Source organism: Pongo pygmaeus, chromosome 5 (assembly GCF_028885625.2).
Source record: "Pongo pygmaeus isolate AG05252 chromosome 5, NHGRI_mPonPyg2-v2.0_pri, whole genome shotgun sequence".
Lineage (NCBI taxonomy): Eukaryota > Metazoa > Chordata > Mammalia > Primates > Hominidae > Pongo > Pongo pygmaeus.
Genome location: NC_072378.2, coordinates 90,338,156 through 90,357,401, shown reverse-complemented (window position 1 = coordinate 90,357,401; position 19,246 = coordinate 90,338,156).

Here is a 19,246-nt window from a genome sequence, read left to right as displayed (position 1 = left end):
TCTCACACCACTCCAGATCCAGGTCACTTTCCTGACACACTATCTTAGGAATGACAACACTTCAACTGGGCTCCCTAAGTGCCAGACACTGTTCTACTCTTCTATACTGTGACAGGGGTGAGTGAGGTGACAGGGGTGTTGTGAAGATTGCTTTTCAATCCTCACAACAAGCCTATAAGCTAGGGACTACTATTATGCCCATTTTATAGATTATGAAACAGAGGCACCCAGAGGTAACTTGCCTATGGTTACATAGGTAGGAAGCAGCAGAACCAAAATTTGAAACTAGTCTGGTTCCAGAGCCTCCAATCTTAACGTCTGTGCTGGGAGTCAAAGGGAAAGTCTGCCATTCCAAGAGAAGACTCCTTGCGCAGGGTCAAATGCCATCACTTATACCAATTGTTTGACAAATTCTACACATAAATTCATGTATTGATAAGGGGACACAGCTTTATGTTGCTATTTAAATTTTGTTATTTTCTATTCAATTGTGTTTTCAAGACATATTCTAAGGTCTCACAAAAAAGCTGTTGCTCAGGAATACTTCCATATTATTTGTGAATAATTAAGAAAAATGGTTTTAAAGTCCCGCATGATGGCAGCATGGCTTAATGGAACTAGTCAAGATGACTTCTCAGAACACTGCCCTTCAGTCCTCAGGTGGGCACCACTAGTACACTTGTATTAATTTCCAAATTTTCTGAGCCTCTGGTTTTACACTGTAAAATGGAGATGATAAGGAAAATTCTGTCTACCTTACATATTTGTTTTGAGGCTCAATGAGACACCATATAAAAAGTACTGTGTACTACAAAGCTTCGTGTAAAAATAAGTTCTCATCAAAGATAAAAAGATAAGATTAAGAAAATAAAAAATTAATTATTGCTAAGAAAACAGGCAACTACATGACTCTATACAAGCAACCATAGGACATAGGTCTTTGTTCTGGCATCTGCTAAGATAGAAAGAAAAGAAGACATAAATAGGAGAAGAATAAATTACTCCTGAGGACTCTCTTGAGAAATTGGCTCTGGGGAGAAATCTTCAGGGGAAGAATCATTAAAATGAGCAGTCTGGGGAGTGCTGGAGAAGGTCTGCCTTCTCATTCATGATCTCTGATAGTTTCCTTCTTGGGGGTTCCTTTTTGGACTACTAGCACCAGAGTAGAGTGGAAACAGAAGAAACCACCAGCACAAAGGAAATTATTGCAACAGTAACTTCTAATACAAAAGAACTTCAAACAAACTAGGAGGATAGGAAGAGGGGTAGTCAGTGAAGCTAGTTTAAGATAACTTTCCTTGAAAACCATAATGTTAAAAGTGTACGAACAGACTAGGATTCAAAACAGTTACCTAGAAATTTACATGTTTGAAACATTGCTTTAAATCACAGATGTACTTCATCAAGAAGTCAACATCTGCAAGGTTGGTTCAACATACGCATATCAAAAAATGTGATTCATCACATAAACAGAACTAAAGAAAAAAACCACATGATTATCTCAATAGATGCAGAAAAGACCTTCAATAAAATTCAGCATCCCTTCATGTTAAAAATTCTCAGTAAACTAGGTACTGATGGAACATACGTCAAAATAATAAGAGACATGTATGACAAACCTACAGCCAATATCATACTGAATGAGCAGAAGCTGGAAGCATTCCCCTTGAAAATCGGCACAGGGATGCCCTCTCTCAGCACTCCTATTCAACATAGTATTGGAAGTTCTGGCCAGGGCAGTTAGGCAAGAGAAAGAAATAAAGAGTATTCAAATAGGAAACGAGGAAGTTAAATTATCTTTGTTTGCAGATGACATGATCCTATATCTAAAAAATCCCATTGTCTTAGCCCAAAAGTTTCTTAAGCTAATAAGCAACTTCAGCAAAGTCTCAGGATACAAAATCAATGTGCAAAAATCACAGGCATTCCTATACACCAACAACAGGCAAGCAGACAGCGAAATCATGAATGAACTTCCATTCACAAAAAGAATAAAATACATAGAATTACAGCTAACAAGGGAAATAAAGAACCTCTTCAAGGAGAACTATGAATCACTGCTCAAAGAAATCAGAGATGATACAAACAAATGGAAAAATATTCCATGACCATGGATGGGAAGAATCAATATCGTGAAAACAGCTGTACTTCCCAAAGTAATTTATAGATTGAATTCTATTCCCATTAAACTACCATTGACATTCTTCACACAATTAGAAGAAAACTATTCTAAAATTCATATGGAACCAAAAAAGGGCCCAAATAGCTAAGGCAATCCTAAGCAAAAAGAACAAAACTGGAGGCATCATGCTACCTGACTTCAAACTATACTACAAGGCTACAGTAATCAAAACAGCATAGTACTGGTACAAGAACAGACACATAGACAAATGGAACAGAATACAGAACTCAGGAATAAGATCACACACCTACAACCATCTAATCTTTGACAAATCTGACAAAAACAAGCAATGGAGAAAAGATTCCCTGTTTAATAAATGGTGTTGGGAGAACTGGCCAGCCATATGCAGAAAATTGAAACTAGACCTCTTCCTTATACCATATACAAAAATTAACTCAAGATGGATTAAAGGCTTAAAAGTAAAACCCGAAACTATAAAAACCCTAGAAGAAAATATAGGCAATACCATTCAGGACATAGGCACAGGCATAGATTTCATAATGAGAACACCAAAAGCAATTGCAATGAAAGCAAAAATTGACAAATGGCATCTAATTAAACTAAAGAGCTTCTGCACAGCAAAAGAAATTATCATTAGAGTGAGCACACAACCTACAGAATGGGAGAAAGATTTTGCAATCTACCCATCTGACAAAGGTCTAATATCCAGAGTCTACAAAGAGCTTAAACAAATTTACAAGAAAAAAATCAGACAACCCATTAAAAAGTGGGCAAAGGACATGAACAGGCTCTTCTCAAAAGAAGACATACATGCAGCCAACAAATACACATAAAAAAGCTCAATATCATTGATCATTAGAGAAATGCAAATCAAAACCACAATGAGATACCATCTCATGCCAGTCAGAATGGCTATTACTAAAAAGTCAAAAAAACAACAGATGCTAGAGAGATTGTGGAGAAAAGTGAACACTTTTACACTGCCAGTGGGAATGTAAATTAGTTCAACTATTGTGGAAGACAGCGTGCAATTTCTCAAAGACCTAGAGGTAGAAATACCATTTGACCCAGCAATTCCATTACTGGGTTTATACCCCAAGGAATGTAATTCATTCCATTATGAAGATACATGTATGCATATGTTCATTGTAGCACTATTCACAATAGTAAAGATACGGAATCAGCCTAAGTGCCCATCAATGATAAACTGGATAAAGAAAATGTGGTCATATGCCCATGGAATGCAGCCATAAAAGGACTGAGATCATGTCCTTTGCAGGACATGTATGAAGCTGGGAGCCATTATCCTCAGCAAACTAATGCAAGAACAGAAAACCACATACTGCATGTTCTCACTTATAAGTGAAAGCTAAATTATGAGAACACATGGACACATGGCAGGGAACAATACACACTGGGGCCTGTAGGAGGTTGCGGTTGGGGAGGGAGAGCATCAGGCAGAATAGCTAATGGATGCTGGGCTTAATACCTAGGTGATGGGATGATCTATGCAGCAAACCACCATGGCACACGTTTACCTATGTAACAAACCTGCATATCCTGTACATGCACCCCGGAACTTAAAATAAAAGTTGAAGAAAAAAAAAAAAAACATCCTGCTGATTCAGCCCGTTAGTCTACTGGAAAGGAGATAAAGCCTAGTAAATTTCATTTCCCAGGGTCTGTATCTGTCTCATTCACTTCTGCATCCACAACAATTACAAGTGCCTGCCGTAGAGAAGGCCCACATTATAATTAAATGAAAGAGACAGAGTCAAGTTTAAGCCCTGGCCTTGCCATTAACTAACTTTGTGACTTCAACCTCTCTAAGCCTCATTTCCACCATCTCTAAAGTCAGAGTGTTAAAGAGTCTCTAAGCTCCCTTTAGTTTCCAAAATTCCGTGGTTCTATTGTTCTCATTGGAAACCAGATACTTAGGAGAAAGTGAAAAGCCCCTGGAGCACCAGCCTTTTAAATATAAGCCTACAAAGTGTAAGTATGAAAGTTGGAAGGTTTCATTGATGAATGCAGCCTAACGTACAAGGTAGTCTGTTCACCTTGCCTTCATGTCTAGCACACAAAGGAAATCATTATTTCCTGGAGAAATGGTTAGAAGAGGACATTCGAATGAGTAGCACATCTATCATCACTACGCACAAGTCACTCAAAGCATAGACCCTTTGCTGAGTCAGTTCTTTGTAGAAAATTGTGGCAGTAGCATAAATGCATTATCACCAGGAGGTATTCATGAGTTGCCAAAATATCATGAGCACAACACTAAATATGAACAATACAAAACGAGCAGCATTAGCTTAGCCCTGGCCTGTAGGAGTTTATAGTGTAGGACTTTCTAATGACAAAATGAACAGAATGTGGTATCTGGGAGTCTTAATGGCAAATTTTAAAGGAGTACACTTCATTCAATCAAGTGTATGGTAACTATAGCAAGTTGAAAAAACTTAGTGAACTAACATAACCCATTCCCTGAAGTGCTAAATAACAGAGATTAAAAGGGGAATTCAGGAAAAAGAAACCATTACTATCATTTTTATATTGGGCAAGATGTGTGTAATCCTTGCACACTGGGGTTTCACCTGAATTAGAAGAGTAAGAAAGATGAGGAGAGGTGCACAACCAACGCATTCACCGAGAAGCAACACATTCACTCTCCTCACTCCCAGAACAGAATCTCCATCCCTCCAACCCCAGATGCACTGTCTGTGGCGCTGTTCCTTCCACAGCCTTCCCTCTGAGCTGAGTGAGCACACAATTGAATTAGATCTCGCCATTAGAGAAATTGGTCTCTGGAGAGCAGCTCTGAAATCATCCAAGCAGAAAAGTGAGAAAGCACGTTTTATGGTTTGCTGAATGATTCCAGGGCGATGTATAAACCCAGAGCCAAGCCTGCCGTGCCCACAGGGCTCCATCTATGAATTCCACGTTAGATCAAGGGGTGATAAACACTCAGATAAACATTTTTATTTTATGCCTCAACAATTTATCCCCTCTGCCTCTTATCTGTAAGTTGACCCGACTTACTCGGTGAAAACACGCATTCAGCCAGTAATTGTTTACCTTTGCTCACTCAAGCAGGTGTGCGCTCAGATTCCACTCATTTGTTATCTGGGTTACCTACTCTCCTTTGCCCATTCATCTTGATTTTCTCTGCCTTGCTATTGATTTTATGAAGGAGGTATTTTTTTAATTTGTTCTTCATAAATGGTATTGACATAACTGTGTTTTGCCATGGTACCTTACATATTGTACTGTAAACATGTTGTGTGAGATATTTCATTTTCTTCCATGGGAAAAAGCCTGGTATGGGTGCTACAATAGCAATCCAGGGGTCAGGAGAGAATCCCTTCTCATTGAGTCTTTCCAAATATTGGGGACATTTGTTTAAAATCATGCCAAAACTCCTTGCTTCTCTCTCTCCATTTGTAAAGCAAGAATATAAGGAACAGCTAGTATTGTGCAAACGGATGAGTCTACATTTGTAATGCATTTTAAGATCACAACAGAAGCAGTCTATAAAAATCAGACACAATAGCATTGCTATTAGATTTGTGAATAACTTCACCACAGATGTATTTCTCCATGACACTCATAAAAACAAGAAATGAGGTATTTGGGAGATATACGCATATCATTTTAAAGGCAGATTTTTATTTGATGTCTAGCATTGTCACGGGTTGCCATAACAAACTATAATTATTATTACTTAGGAGACATTTTTAAATATTTCTATTTGTAAAATCAGTTTATTCAGAAACAAACAAAGTCAATGTGTAGTTGGGAGGAGGGGGGCCCTAATACTTTATTATGAAATTTTAAATTATATATATGTATTCAAAGGATTCCAACAAATATCTTACTTTTATAGTTTTTAATGTTAGCAATTTTTGTTGAGGTTAAACTTCATCTAGAATATTGCATTTTCTTGAAAATAATGAAATGATGTCTCCAATATTAACTATATATTTTGTTTTGGTTTGGTTTTACTTTCCATTTTCTTACAAAAGATAAAATGAGAGCAATATCTCAACCTTAGTGATTCTCATTCTCTACTAACTCAAACTTTCTAGTCCTCAGAAACCATGCGAACATTGGCCTTTAGGAAATAGTGTTCTTTTCTCTTTTAGACTTTGCAGAGTATAGTCTAATTAACAATATATATTTTCCCCCTTTAGCTTCTGTTTGTGTCCCCAGGCATGAAACAAGCCTCTAACAGAGAACTTTGCATAAAGAAGCTCAAGAGTAAATAGAGATAGATTAAAGTGCCCCAGAGGCCATGCCAGAGGCAAACACATCCAACCCTATCTTGAGTTTTGGCCCCAAACTTTGCCCTCAAAGAACTCAAGGAAAGATAGCATGTTAAAAAATAAAAACAAGATGTAGGTATTGATATCATCTTCAACCTCTCATTTGAAATTTATCTTTCAAAGCTTCTTAAATTTTTGGATTTCAGTCTGTGACTGTATTTATCATTTATCTATCATCTATAATTGGCCAACTAAGAAAGAGAATCCTTTTTCAACGCATCCGACACATGGTTTAGGGGTTGAAAGAATTGTGAGGAAATATTTCTTCAGGCAGTTATATTTGTACAATAAGAAATACTCAAGTTCCTCAGCACCGGCTTATACTATTAATATTTCAACACAACTTTTTATTTTGTAGACACAGGAAAATGATGAATTTTATTTTAGATCACAAAGATCCCACATTGTTGGAAGTTTTGTTGTTGTTGTTGTTCAGAATTGTTTTACTATTGTTAACTAAGACTATCATTGTTGAATACTCACCAGCACTTGATATTCAATTAAGATTCCTGAATTCTATTTTGAGGATGCTGAGAATATGAATATTTCAAAACCCTACAATATTCTTCTTCTAAGTAATTCTAATATCTTACTATTCAATTATTAATTTTAGAAAAATCACATAAACTGGATTTGGCTTAAATAATATTTATAGACAGTCAAAGATTCTTAAAGAGTACCATCTACTTCTGCTAAGACATTCAGGGATATTTGTCTAAATCACCCTGTTATGGGCTGTTTTCCCCTCAAAATTCATATGTTGAAATTTAAATGCCCAGTACCTTAAAATGTGACTGTACTTGGAGACAGAGCATTTCAAAAGGTAATTATGGTAAAACGGTGTTTTCAGGGTAGGCCCTAATGCAGTATAACTGGTGTGTTTATAAGAAGAGGAGGTGAAGACACATACATACGCAGAGGGAAGTTCATGTGAAGACAAAGGGAAAAGATAGTCATTTATAAGCCAAGAAGAGAAGCCTCAGAATAAAAACAACTCTCAAAATCTTGATCTTGGACTTGTAACCTCCGGAACTGTAAGGAAATAAAATTTCTATTGTTTAAGCCACCCTATTTGCAGTCCCTTGTTATGGCAATCCTAGCAAATATACACCCCTCCCTCAACAACCTGAAAGAGTTACTTACCCAACTTTGCAACAGAGGGTTAGTTCGACACCCTAAGCAAAATCTACTTACTAGTCGATAGCTGCACACAATTTTGGTCAATAGAATGCCAGCAGATATCTAGGGTCTGAGTCTGCTGACGCTGAGGATATTACAAGGCTGCTCCATAAGAACTTTGGGGCCTGTCTATTCCATTTTGTCTGCCCTGTGTCTTAACACCATCTCAAAATGCAACCTCCTATGGCTCCATTATCTTCTCAAGTGGGGGCAAACACAGTTCTTCAGCTCTATATCCCCAAGTAGGGGAGAAGCCCCCAGGAGGGTGGAAGGCAAGGGATTCTTCACTGTCTTCTCTCTTTTTTAACATGAGACATCGAAGTTCTGACTTTTGGGCATTACTATTTCTCCTTAATTTTTGACTTTTTTTTTTTTTCCTATGTTCCTTTTTTGGCAGCAGGCACTGTTGTTTCTCAAAGAATCTTTCTTCTGTATTAATTTTTATCCCCTTAAATTACCATTGGGTTCATGGGTTTTCTAAAAAATGAGGTAAAACCTATTCTGAATCTGTTTGCATTTATTTATTTATTTATTTGAGACAGCATCTCTCTTTCGCCCAGGTTGGAGTGCAGGGGCGCTATCTCAACTCACTACAACTTCCGCCTCCTGGGTTCAAAACATTCCCGAGCCTCATGCTCCCGAGTAGCTGGGATTACAGGCATGCATCACCATACCCAGCTAATTTTTGTATTTTTAGTAGCGACGGGGTTTTGTCACGTTGGCCAGGCAGTCTGGAACTCCTGGCCCCAAGTGACCCACCTGCCTTGGCCTCCCAGAGTGCTGGGATTATAGGCTTGAACCACTGCGCCCAGCTTGTTTGCTATTCTTTAATCGATATGCAAGTGTATTTTCTACCCAAAACCAAACACAGCTCATTATAGCAGGGTCAGACATGGTTGAATCTATTCCTTCACTGTAGTTTCTAAGTATGCATGGTTTGCTGACATTTTTGCATTCTTTTTATCCTGGCCCAAGTTTCACTTTCTTGAGCATTAATGGATTTTTTAATAATTATTTTTAAATAAAACTTTCCACAAAAGACCAAATTAAAACCAGCTAAGCAGCCAGGTTGCTCACTAGGGAAGGTCCCCCAGTGAAATGGCAAATAGCCATGTCTGCTTAAGGAAGACTGAGATAACTAGGCCTGGAACCCATCACTCCTGGATGTAAAAGTGGCTGTTCAACAAAAGAAGTGGTACCTAAGGCCACATTTACAGAAGAGGCCAATCACTGTAAAGCATGTTTAGCTTCCCCAAACACCTAGAAATTTGAATGTGAACCAATTTAAAGCTATTAGCATATCATAGTCTTTTCAGAGTTTCAAACAGTGATAATATCCCAGTTGGAGTGGGAATTTGACCGAGGAATTATCTTTTCCTCAATTAGCATATTATGTGACTATTCTGATCAAGCCAAGCATTTTAAATCCGCCCATAAATTTCTTCCACCCTTGGCTCACTCAAGCAGTGGTAAGTTGGTATCGTGTGTTGTTGCCTTTTGTTAACTTATGAAGTGCAAATTTAAGAGAAGTTTTGCTTTATTAATCAGTTTCCTTGATGAAAGAGTACTGACCACAACATGTGTGTTTAAACACAAATTTATGTGTCCATCAAGGATAAAATATTTTTTGTGGGATGGTGAGCAAAAAAACCTCTAGAATCAAGCCACTCTCAATTCTCAGCCTCGGCTTTCACCACTTCCAGCCACTTCCTTTGGCCAGTATGGCCAAATGCATAGACCACCGCCCTCTTTTTTCATGTTGGAGCAAGCTACCCAGAATCAGATAATTCCCTAACCAAAGGCAGAACCTTCCAGAAACCATTTCAGACAAAGAATAAAATCCCCTCATAAGTGTGAGGAAGAACTCAAATGATGACACATTACAATGGCAGTCTCATTCACAGGATTGAAATGCTGGGGTATAAGATATTTTAGGTGAGACACAGGTGGACTCTTCCATTGTAGTGGACATATATTTATTTAAATAAAATAATAGTTATATTTTCATTAGAAAAATTATAATTGACATATCAAGCCCATGATTTCATAGGCTTTTTCTTCTATACTGATTTAAACTAATTTCCTTTTTTTTAAGTCAGTTTTAAAAAAGATATTAAACAAATAATGGTATAAGTAGTCAGCAGAAAAGGCAAACATTGTGAAGGTAACCTACGAATGATGGAAATCTAGGAAAGGCAGCACAAAAACTCTTGTCTAAGGCTGTAGGCAACTCTTTTTTCTGGTCTACACTTTCAGGAGTCCTAAACAGAATAAACAAAAATGAATTCTGCCTAGGCACATGGTGGTGAAACTGAAGTACAAAATAGACAAAGATAGTTTATTTAAAACAGAGAATCCAGAAAGTAACAGTATCTCATTGAGGACTTTCTAATTAACAGTGATAAAAACCAATAAAGAAAGAAAATAATACAAAGTGCCTAAAGAAAATAACGGTCAATTTCCTATTATAGGCCCAGCCAAACTATCCTTTAAGAGTGAGGATAAAATAGATGCTTTCAGATTACAAAATGGAGTATAATTACCATTAACAGATCCCTATGGAAACATGTTTTAAGAGATACATGTCAGCCCCACTGAGTGAATTAGACTTAGAATGAAAGAGTGTAAAGAAAGGAAATGCAAAGAGGAATGGTGAGCAAAGAACTAGAAGTGTGGGGTAAATTTAAATACACATTGGCATGCGGGGCTTAAAACCTAGGTGACAGGTTGACAGATGCAGCAAACCACCATGGCACATGTATACCAATGCACATTCTGCCCATGTATCCCAGAACTTAAAGTAAAATAAAAAATAAAATAAAAAGAAATTGAAAATAAATAAGATAATTGGCTTGATAAGATAATAATAATGACTAATTTTGAGTTTTTAAAAACTATATAAAACTAAGATATCAGATGACAGCTACATGCAAGCTATTAGAGAAGCGATGAGAGCCACAGAGCCTGAAGGTCTTTATGTCATTTGGGAGGAGGGCAGAACATGGACTAACACTTGACATTACTAAGTCAAAAAGGTGTTAAAAGTTAGAGGGCCATTAAGGAATTTAAAAGGCAATAAACAACTTTCCAATGAGGAAGGGGCAGTGAGTGCAAGTGGGAGGGAATGAAGAAAACCCCATTATCCTATAGAAAATAAGGAAGGAGGTAAAAGAAGGATAAAGGAAGCAACCAACAGAACCAAAGCAGAATCTAAACCAAACCTTGACATTATGGAACGGCTACAACCAAAAGCAGATTGCTTATTTCAAAATGCAAATGCTTCTCAATTCACACACAGCATACCCTGTTGCTGCCATTATTATCACAACCACTTTTTGTTACAGAGACTGCCAGATTTAAGTTGCCAGGGTCTAATTAGGAAGCCCCCTCCATCCACAACTGCAGTTATAAGGCTCACCCACCACAAGATCCTTATTATCCCAGTTGGTGCTCAGTTTCAGAAGGCATCGATTTGGAGGCACATAACAAAAACCATTTCCAAAAAAAAAGGAGCTCACATTCATAAGTACACATGGATACACTCCAAAACCCTAGAGCTTGTTTCACTCCTTTTCATCTTGATCCTGAGTATGTACTGTACAGACCCCTGAAGTCAGATCCTCTTCCCACTATAATTTAGCTAAGGATTGTGTGTACAACCGTCTGCAAAAGGAATTTAATTTTTCAGAATGGAAAGTAATAGAGCTCACCCAAAGCTGAAATTGCAAGGTTGGAACCTCCCTGCTTCTTAGCATCAGCAGGCATGTAAAAAGAATAAGATTTATGTCCCTAAACCTAAAATATTCTGAAGCAATTATTTACTTAATATTTTGCTAAATTACCTAGAATTTCAGTTTTGATTAGGAAAGCAAAAGAGAAGTCTGCAGGTGGCCTGTAAAGCTAATTTTGAAGATAGCTCTGCTAAGCTCATGCAGTGGTCTTGGAGAATATTAACATAGTGTTACAAACCACAATATCCTTGGGGTGTTCACCTGCCACAGAATTTAATTTATTTTATATCTCATCTAATAGACTGAGCCTCATCCATTAGGTAAATATAATGTGGAAATATTGTCTTGTTTCTCTAAAGAGGAAGCCAGCAAAGACAGGAGATTTATTCTCACGGAATCTTTTGCTACTCTAATTGGGTTCAAATTCGGGCTGTGTTGTGACCTATCTCTCATTAAGGTTCAGTGTACAGGATGCTGCCCACATATAGTAGGATCATATGTGTTTCCTGAGTATATGGAAGATAAATTTAAAAACTAAATCAAATAGACAATTTCTGTGATGATAAATTTACCAGTTGAACTTCAGACGTCATCCTAGTTGCCTGACATTAATAGACTGAAAATATTTTAATCTATGGACTCTACTTAGGTGTTTGAGGTATTCACAAAGCCTGGTAGGGCAAATAGACCCAGAACTGGATAATTCTGAGAAATGTTTTATATTAGTGGTGACAGAGAAAGAGGCTTGGGGCTGTAGGCAACCTTTAAAAATAAAAATAAGAAGTAAGTGAATCAAATATGACATTACAATAGAAAGGAAATTGAATTCATGTGCACAAGATAAGGGTGGGTTCATTATTCTTGGGCGTCCTGGCTGTGCTGTGACACTGGAGACTGATGAGGCCACCCCATCTCTGGAAGATAAATTCAATACCTAAGGTATTGTTCTAATATATTCTTGAGTTGTACAGAATATACTTAACAGATAGCAATGGAATAGTATTTTTGTCTTCAGACGTTCATAACAAGAAGGAACATAATTTGCAGACAAGCAAACCTGGAATAAGTTTCATACAGACTCACCTCCCCAATTCATTTGGCAAAATTAGAACAGTTTCTCAGGAATACAGAGTGAAAGCCAAAGGCATTAGGGTGCTTTTATAAGTCACCTTGGTAGAATTGAGTTCTTCAACATCAATAAAACAGCTGAGAAAGTGCTATCACTAAGCCTTTAAATAAGAAAGCCTCTAAACATTTGGAGAAATCATCCAAAGACAGAAAATTTCAATAAAAATTTACTGATTCATTTAGTTAGTTTAATCTTTGTCGGCCAAGGTTCTTTTTTTTTTTTTTTAAGCTTCTTAAATTCTCTCTTGGCAACTGATAATTCTTTCTTTCTCTTCACCTCCTCCCTGACTCCTCGGAAATTATAAATGCAGTTGAAGAGAAGGCAAATGCCCAAGTCTCTACCCACGCATTTCCAATTTCTAACATGCTCTCCTGGGGCTTTATCTCATCTTTTTTTCCAATTACTTGACCACCTGATTTCAGCAAATTTTCCCATTTACAAATAACTTTTTGCCAGCCATATAATGGATTTCAGTTGAGAGACGCATGATTTCTCCAAGATAGAGTTACCTCAAAACATGCTTTCCAAGTATACAGTCTAAAAGTAGCTAAAACAAAGGTGAAAAATGTCCAGGAGAAAAAAAAATGAAATCAACTTAGTGGCATGAGATATTGCAAAAACCATTGGAGCGTTTTTGGAGAAAGCTTTGGACTATAGAGGAAACTACTTGTCCAAATGATTGTGAATCATCCAAAATACACAGAATTATTTCTTTGTTTCCAAATGCTAATGTTTACTGTTTTCTAATTATAGAGGAAATCATTGCAAATGAGGTGTCATTGTCTCTGGGTTAACCATCCCAAATGAAGGACTAGAGATGCAGCTTTAATTGAGGTGGGACAACTCCAAACAGGAAAATTTCAGGATATACTTAAACTTGAGATATGTGTCTCTTGAGACCTTATCATGAAAATATCTAAGAAATAGTATCTCGCAATGTTTGATCAGAATTCAACACTTTTAACCCCAAAATTCCATAAGAGGTCACCTGACTTGTGGCTTCTCAGTACTTTTGTTACATATTGGACTGAAAGAGAGACTCAGGTTAGTGGCAAATTTAAGTATTAGGCTCATGACCAAAATGTAAAGGGGCCTTTCTTACCTGTTGTTAACTATAAAATAATTACACCCTCAAAAAATTAGTGCTGTCTCTTTTCTTGCAGCCCTTTTTCTCACCCTCATCTACCTCATAAACTAGGACTTTTAGATTGATTATATCATTTACCGAGCTTTTTGTCCACTACTAATGAGGAAGCATACAACATTTAACAAGTAACAAGTGTAGGAAAATTATGACACCAAAATGTATATACAATTTTAAAGTTCAGAAAATGTTTTCACATGCATAATCTCATTTAACTCTCACAATAAAGGTGCAATGTGTTATATTAGCTTGAAAGACAAAGACTTTAAAATTTAGAGACACATTGTAACTTTTCCAGGTTTGCACTGCTATTAGGCAGTAAATGATTCTTGATTCCAAGCAGTGTTTTCTTCTTTTTAGTGTCTTTAAGGATATTCTGATCCAACCAAGATTGGAACAAAAAAAATAATGCACATATTCATTGGATTTTCTCTTCCTAGAGAGTAAAGACTCACTCCAAACCAGGATGACAGAGATGGGGAAAGTTCTTGGGGAAAGTGAGAATGTTTCAGTTCTTCCAGGAAATGCTCTAGGACTTCTTTGAAGAAACTACAGAAACCCAAAGTCACCAGGAGCCTGGAATGGCAACTGCTGGAGGAAGAATGCAGGAACAAAGTTGGTAGAGTTACCATGCATAGAAGTAAGGGCAAGGTGCAGATATTTAGAAGGTGAAACTACCAGGCAAATCTTTAAGGAGAAGATTCCAAAGATTTTCGAAAAAGATCCTTTCCCTGGTCAAGCAAATACATATTGCATGTTCAAGTTTCCAGAAGTTAGTACTTTCTAAAAAGAAAAACTTGCTGCAACTTTCTGAAGGGAAAATTGAAGGAGACAGTCAGGGGCTGGCACATCCAGGGTTTTTGCTTTGTCAAACCTTAAACACTTGAAGGAAAACCAAAGTGACTTAACCCCAGATATCTCAAGAAAGCAAAAATAACCTTATAAACCAGAAAGAAAGACTAGCAGTGAAGAGGAAATGCACTTAAGGGAAGTATTTCAGAAAACCTCCACATTGTTTGCCTGACCCACTAAGAGGAGGTCTCTCTACTTAATGATGTTAATGATGTTAATGATCTGTTAATGAATGGTCATCTAGATAATGATGGCTCAGCCCAAATGGCCATTTGAGATAGCTCAAAACAGCAGCCCTATGGACGTAGCAACTGAAGAATTCACAAATCTGGGACTCAAAGTTAGATCTAAGGACACTGAATTATATTCTTTTCTTCCCTATCATAGAAGAGAAAAGGCATGCACATGAAGCAAAACAAAATTACAAAGAAAAATTAAATATTATCCATTCCCCTTTCACATTCTCATGTAATTTCTTGCTTGGACAACTGTGACTGTCTCCTGATAGGTCACCATTCCTCCTTACCCTGATCCCTCTGCCACATGGTATCCACAATGATCTTTCTAAAATATGAACCTGGTTGTGACATCCCTATCCCCTCCACTCTCCCATACATGCTTAAGATGCTTTAATGACTTCCTGCTGAATACAGATCAAAGTCTAAATTCTTCAGCAAGAATATTCCTTGTACCTTTTCCATACCGGTTTCCCAAACAGAAAGCACTTCACCCTCTGTGCCTTTGCTGATGCTGTTTGTTTTGCCTGGAATATTTGCACACTCCCTTCTTCTGTCTCTTAATTCCTGCTGATACTTTCAGGCTCACATCCCCTAGACAGCTTTTCCTGACCCCATCTCCCAGTGTATTTCTTCTGCTTACGCAATGTGGTTGTGTTTTTGCACAGATGTGGAACAAAATGTTATTTCTGATGCCAGAAATTCTCTTAGGAAGAGAATTGTATTTCTTGGGGAAAAGTATATCCTAAAAATGACTAGAGTAAAAGGTGAGATCCAAACGTTCTGAGTGTGGAGAGAACTTTTAGGAATGAGACAATAAAGGAAACAAGTTGTTCTGCAGAAGAGTAGGGAGGCAAGTGTCAAAGTGAAAGCAAAGGAGGGAACAGAGGACTCTGAAAGGGCATATTAAGTAACATTCAAGGAGACCCCTTCATGAATAATCTAGAATTATTGGTGCATCCTGTAAAAATTCAAAGAAATCTTTAAGTGGGTAGATTTATACTCAGAAAGCAATATAGGAATGAATTTCTGTGTCCCGGAGAAACTGGGTAGAGAAAGAAGGCATTAATGCAGAAGATGGACTGTAAAAGTATTAATTTACTAAACATTCCATTCAAAACTCAAGATCCAGAAGTCAGGGCCTGACTCAAGGCCTGCCACTCTTCCAGTTCTGCTATCACCTCCTGGCTTCCTGCAGCCTCTCCTCTACCTGCGTTCTTATGCTGAACACTGCCCTGTGAATTCGCAAAAATTTTAGAAGGCTCACATATACCCATGCAGTATATGAGGCACTGCTGCCTAAATCTGTAGAGCCAGGAAGACCCAAGCTGACAGCTAGGTTACCCTTCAATTATAGCTCTACTCTAGTCTGTCTTGATTATCATTAATTATGTATATGTCTGGATCTCACACTAAATTATAATCTCTTATGGGACAAGGACCCAGGCTTATTCCCTCTCTATTCCCTTACACGGGGAATATAGCAAAATAGTTATGAGCAAAAGCTCAACAAATGTTTGTTGAGCTGAATAGAATTGAATTATTGATAAGAACATTTTCAAAACATTTAGAAACTCCACAATGATCCCTTTCAGGGGCAGTTTTCAAAAGTCAGCCAAAGTATGAGTGGGGAAGAAGAAAAGATGGTGCAAGTGCAGTGGTAGGGAAGGTTGGGAAGAGATAGCCATCAGCATGGACCAACATGTAATGTGAAGCCAACATGTAGGAGATACATCCTTAAGAATGCCTTCTTCCTTTAGCTTTCACAACCTCGAGACTCTTGACATGCTGGATCAGATGATTCTTTGTTGCAAGGGGTTGTTCTATGTACTATACAATGTTTGGCAGCATTCCTGGCCTTCACTCACTAGATGCCAGTAACATCTGCCAGTTGTGACAAGCAAATATATCTTCAAACATTGCCAAATGTCCCCTGGAGAGCAAAATCACCCCCAATGGAGAACGACTAGACTGAAACGTAGAAGCTTTAAAGCACCTCCTGAGGCAGAACAGATTTCCTGGGTCCCAGCTTCTAAAAAGGATAGGGTGACTGCCATGGAGAGAAACTATTGCCAAGACACACTTCACTGACTTGTTCGCACGCTCACTCAAGGATTGTCAGCCTTACTCCTAATTTCAGCCCCTAGCCTTCAATGCCCATTGGTGCCTGACTGCCACATCTTCAGCTTGGCAAGACTTAAACCCTGTTAGGGTGAATACAATCTCTGCTGTCTGGCTAGTTTGTTGCATGGCTTCTTACAACCACTTGTTTTTGTAGTTTTAAGTATTTATCAATTTGTCATTAATTTACTAAACATTCCATTCAAAACTCAAGATCCAGAAGTCAGGGCCTGACCCAAGGCCTGCCACTCTTCCAGTTCTGCTATCACCTCTTGGCTTCCTGCAGCCTCTCCTCTACTTGCGTTCTTATGCTGAACGCTGCCCTCTGCATTGGCATCAAAAGATCAGCATGCAATTTATAGTACATAGATCACCACTAGGGACTTAATCTATAAATAGGAATCACTGAATCCCACTAAGCATAGCTTCAAGATGTAGGATGGCATTTTGCATTGTGGGATCTCAGTATTCACAAACTGCCACTGAAGGGAAAAGGACCTAATGGTATTAAGAAAAGCGATGACAGTATTTTTGCACTATTTCAGAACGCAATCCATTCCAAAGAAATGTACATGGCCGGGCGCGGTGGCTCACGCCTGTAATCCCAGCACTTTGGGAGGCTGAGGCGGGCGGATCACGAGGTCAGGAGATCAAGACCATCCTGGCTAACACGGTGAAACCCTGTCTCTACTAAAAATACAAAAAATTAGCCCGGCGTAGTGGCGGGCGCCTGTAGTCCCAGCTACTCGCGTGGCTGAGGCAGGAGAATGGCGTGAACCCGGGAGGCGGAGCTTGCAGTGAGCTGAGATCGCACCACTGCACTCCAGCCTGGGCGACAGAGCCAGGCTCCGTCTCAAAAAAAAAAAAAAAAAGTACACAACAGTAGCATTCTGATATAGTGTGAATATTTGCCCCATAAATCTCATGTTGAATTGTAATCCCCAGCGTTGGAGGTGGGGCCTGGTCGGGGGTGATTGAATCATGGCGGCAGATTTCTCATGAATGCTTTAGCACCATCCTGTTGGTGCTGTCCTCGGATAGTGTGTGAGTTCTCAGGAGATCTAGCTGTTTTAAAAGTATGTAGCAACTCCTCCTCTTCTCCCTCTTGTTCCCTCTCTCACCACACGACGTGCCTGCTCCTGTTTCACCTTCTTCCATGAGTAAAAACTCCCTGAGGCCTCCCCAGAAGCCTACCAGATGCTGGAACCATGCTTGCACAGCCTGCAGAACTATGAGCTAATGACACCACTTTTCTTTATAAATTATCCAGTCTCAGGTATTTCTTTATAGCAATGCAAGAACAGCATAACACACACTCTATATCTTGCATTTCTATAAAACAATGTAAGCTTAATAATATAGATTACTCAAGACTTCAGAAAAATAAAAGAAACCAGGACACTATCACTGTGACCACATCCATCACTTCAGAGCAAATGATATGGTGGAATGGAAAGAAAATGGAGGATGGTGAGAAAACAGGAGGGTGAAGTCTCCATCAATGCAGAAATGAGGAGAGGCTGCTAAAAGAAACTGCCCAAAGACAAGCCAATGAATAACTCAAGAATAACTAATGTTATGTATGAATTACAAGTACCCAGGATTCCTCAGAAACTTCTAATTCTAATTAGAATTGAGAGAGTTGACTCTGAAAATGAGTTATGGTAATCAGTTTCTTATGAGACTTGAGTCCCAGGAAATCAAGAGTTTTAAACTATTCATTGACTCATTTTATAAGAAAGATATATATTTAAATCAACTTGGATTTCTCTGTTGACCCTATTTTACACAAAGAGAAGAAAGAATGAGAGGGTGAGATATTGAAGCATACAACCCATGTCTGATTAGAGACTAAGAAGAATTTAAGATGTGTTTTACCATTAAACCCCTAAAAAGAAATATAGTTATTTTTCTACCAGATGCTGCTTGAGCACAAGAGCTCTACCTCATTTAGTTTTCCAATTATAATAATTAAAAAACATGTAGGTGGACTTGCTTTAGTCCAAGCTTGTCCAGCCCATGACCTGTGAGCCACATTCAGCCCAAGACAGCTTTGAATGTGGCCCAACACATATTCATAAACTTTATTGAAACATTATGAGATTTTTTTGTAATTTTTTAAATCTTATCAGTATTAATGTATTTTATGTGTGAGCCAAGACAATTGTTCTTCTTCCAGTGTGGTCCAGAAAAGTCAAAAGATTGGACACTCCTACTTTAGTCTCAAATGTGAGAATATTTATCCACACATACAAACATACACACTTCTAATCATAAGACAAAGCCACTCCATTTATTGTCAGTCATTTATTCAACAGATATTTATTTATTGAGGACCTCTTATGTGTTAGACACTGAGACTAGCAAGGTAACTTCTAGTGGAAGTGTG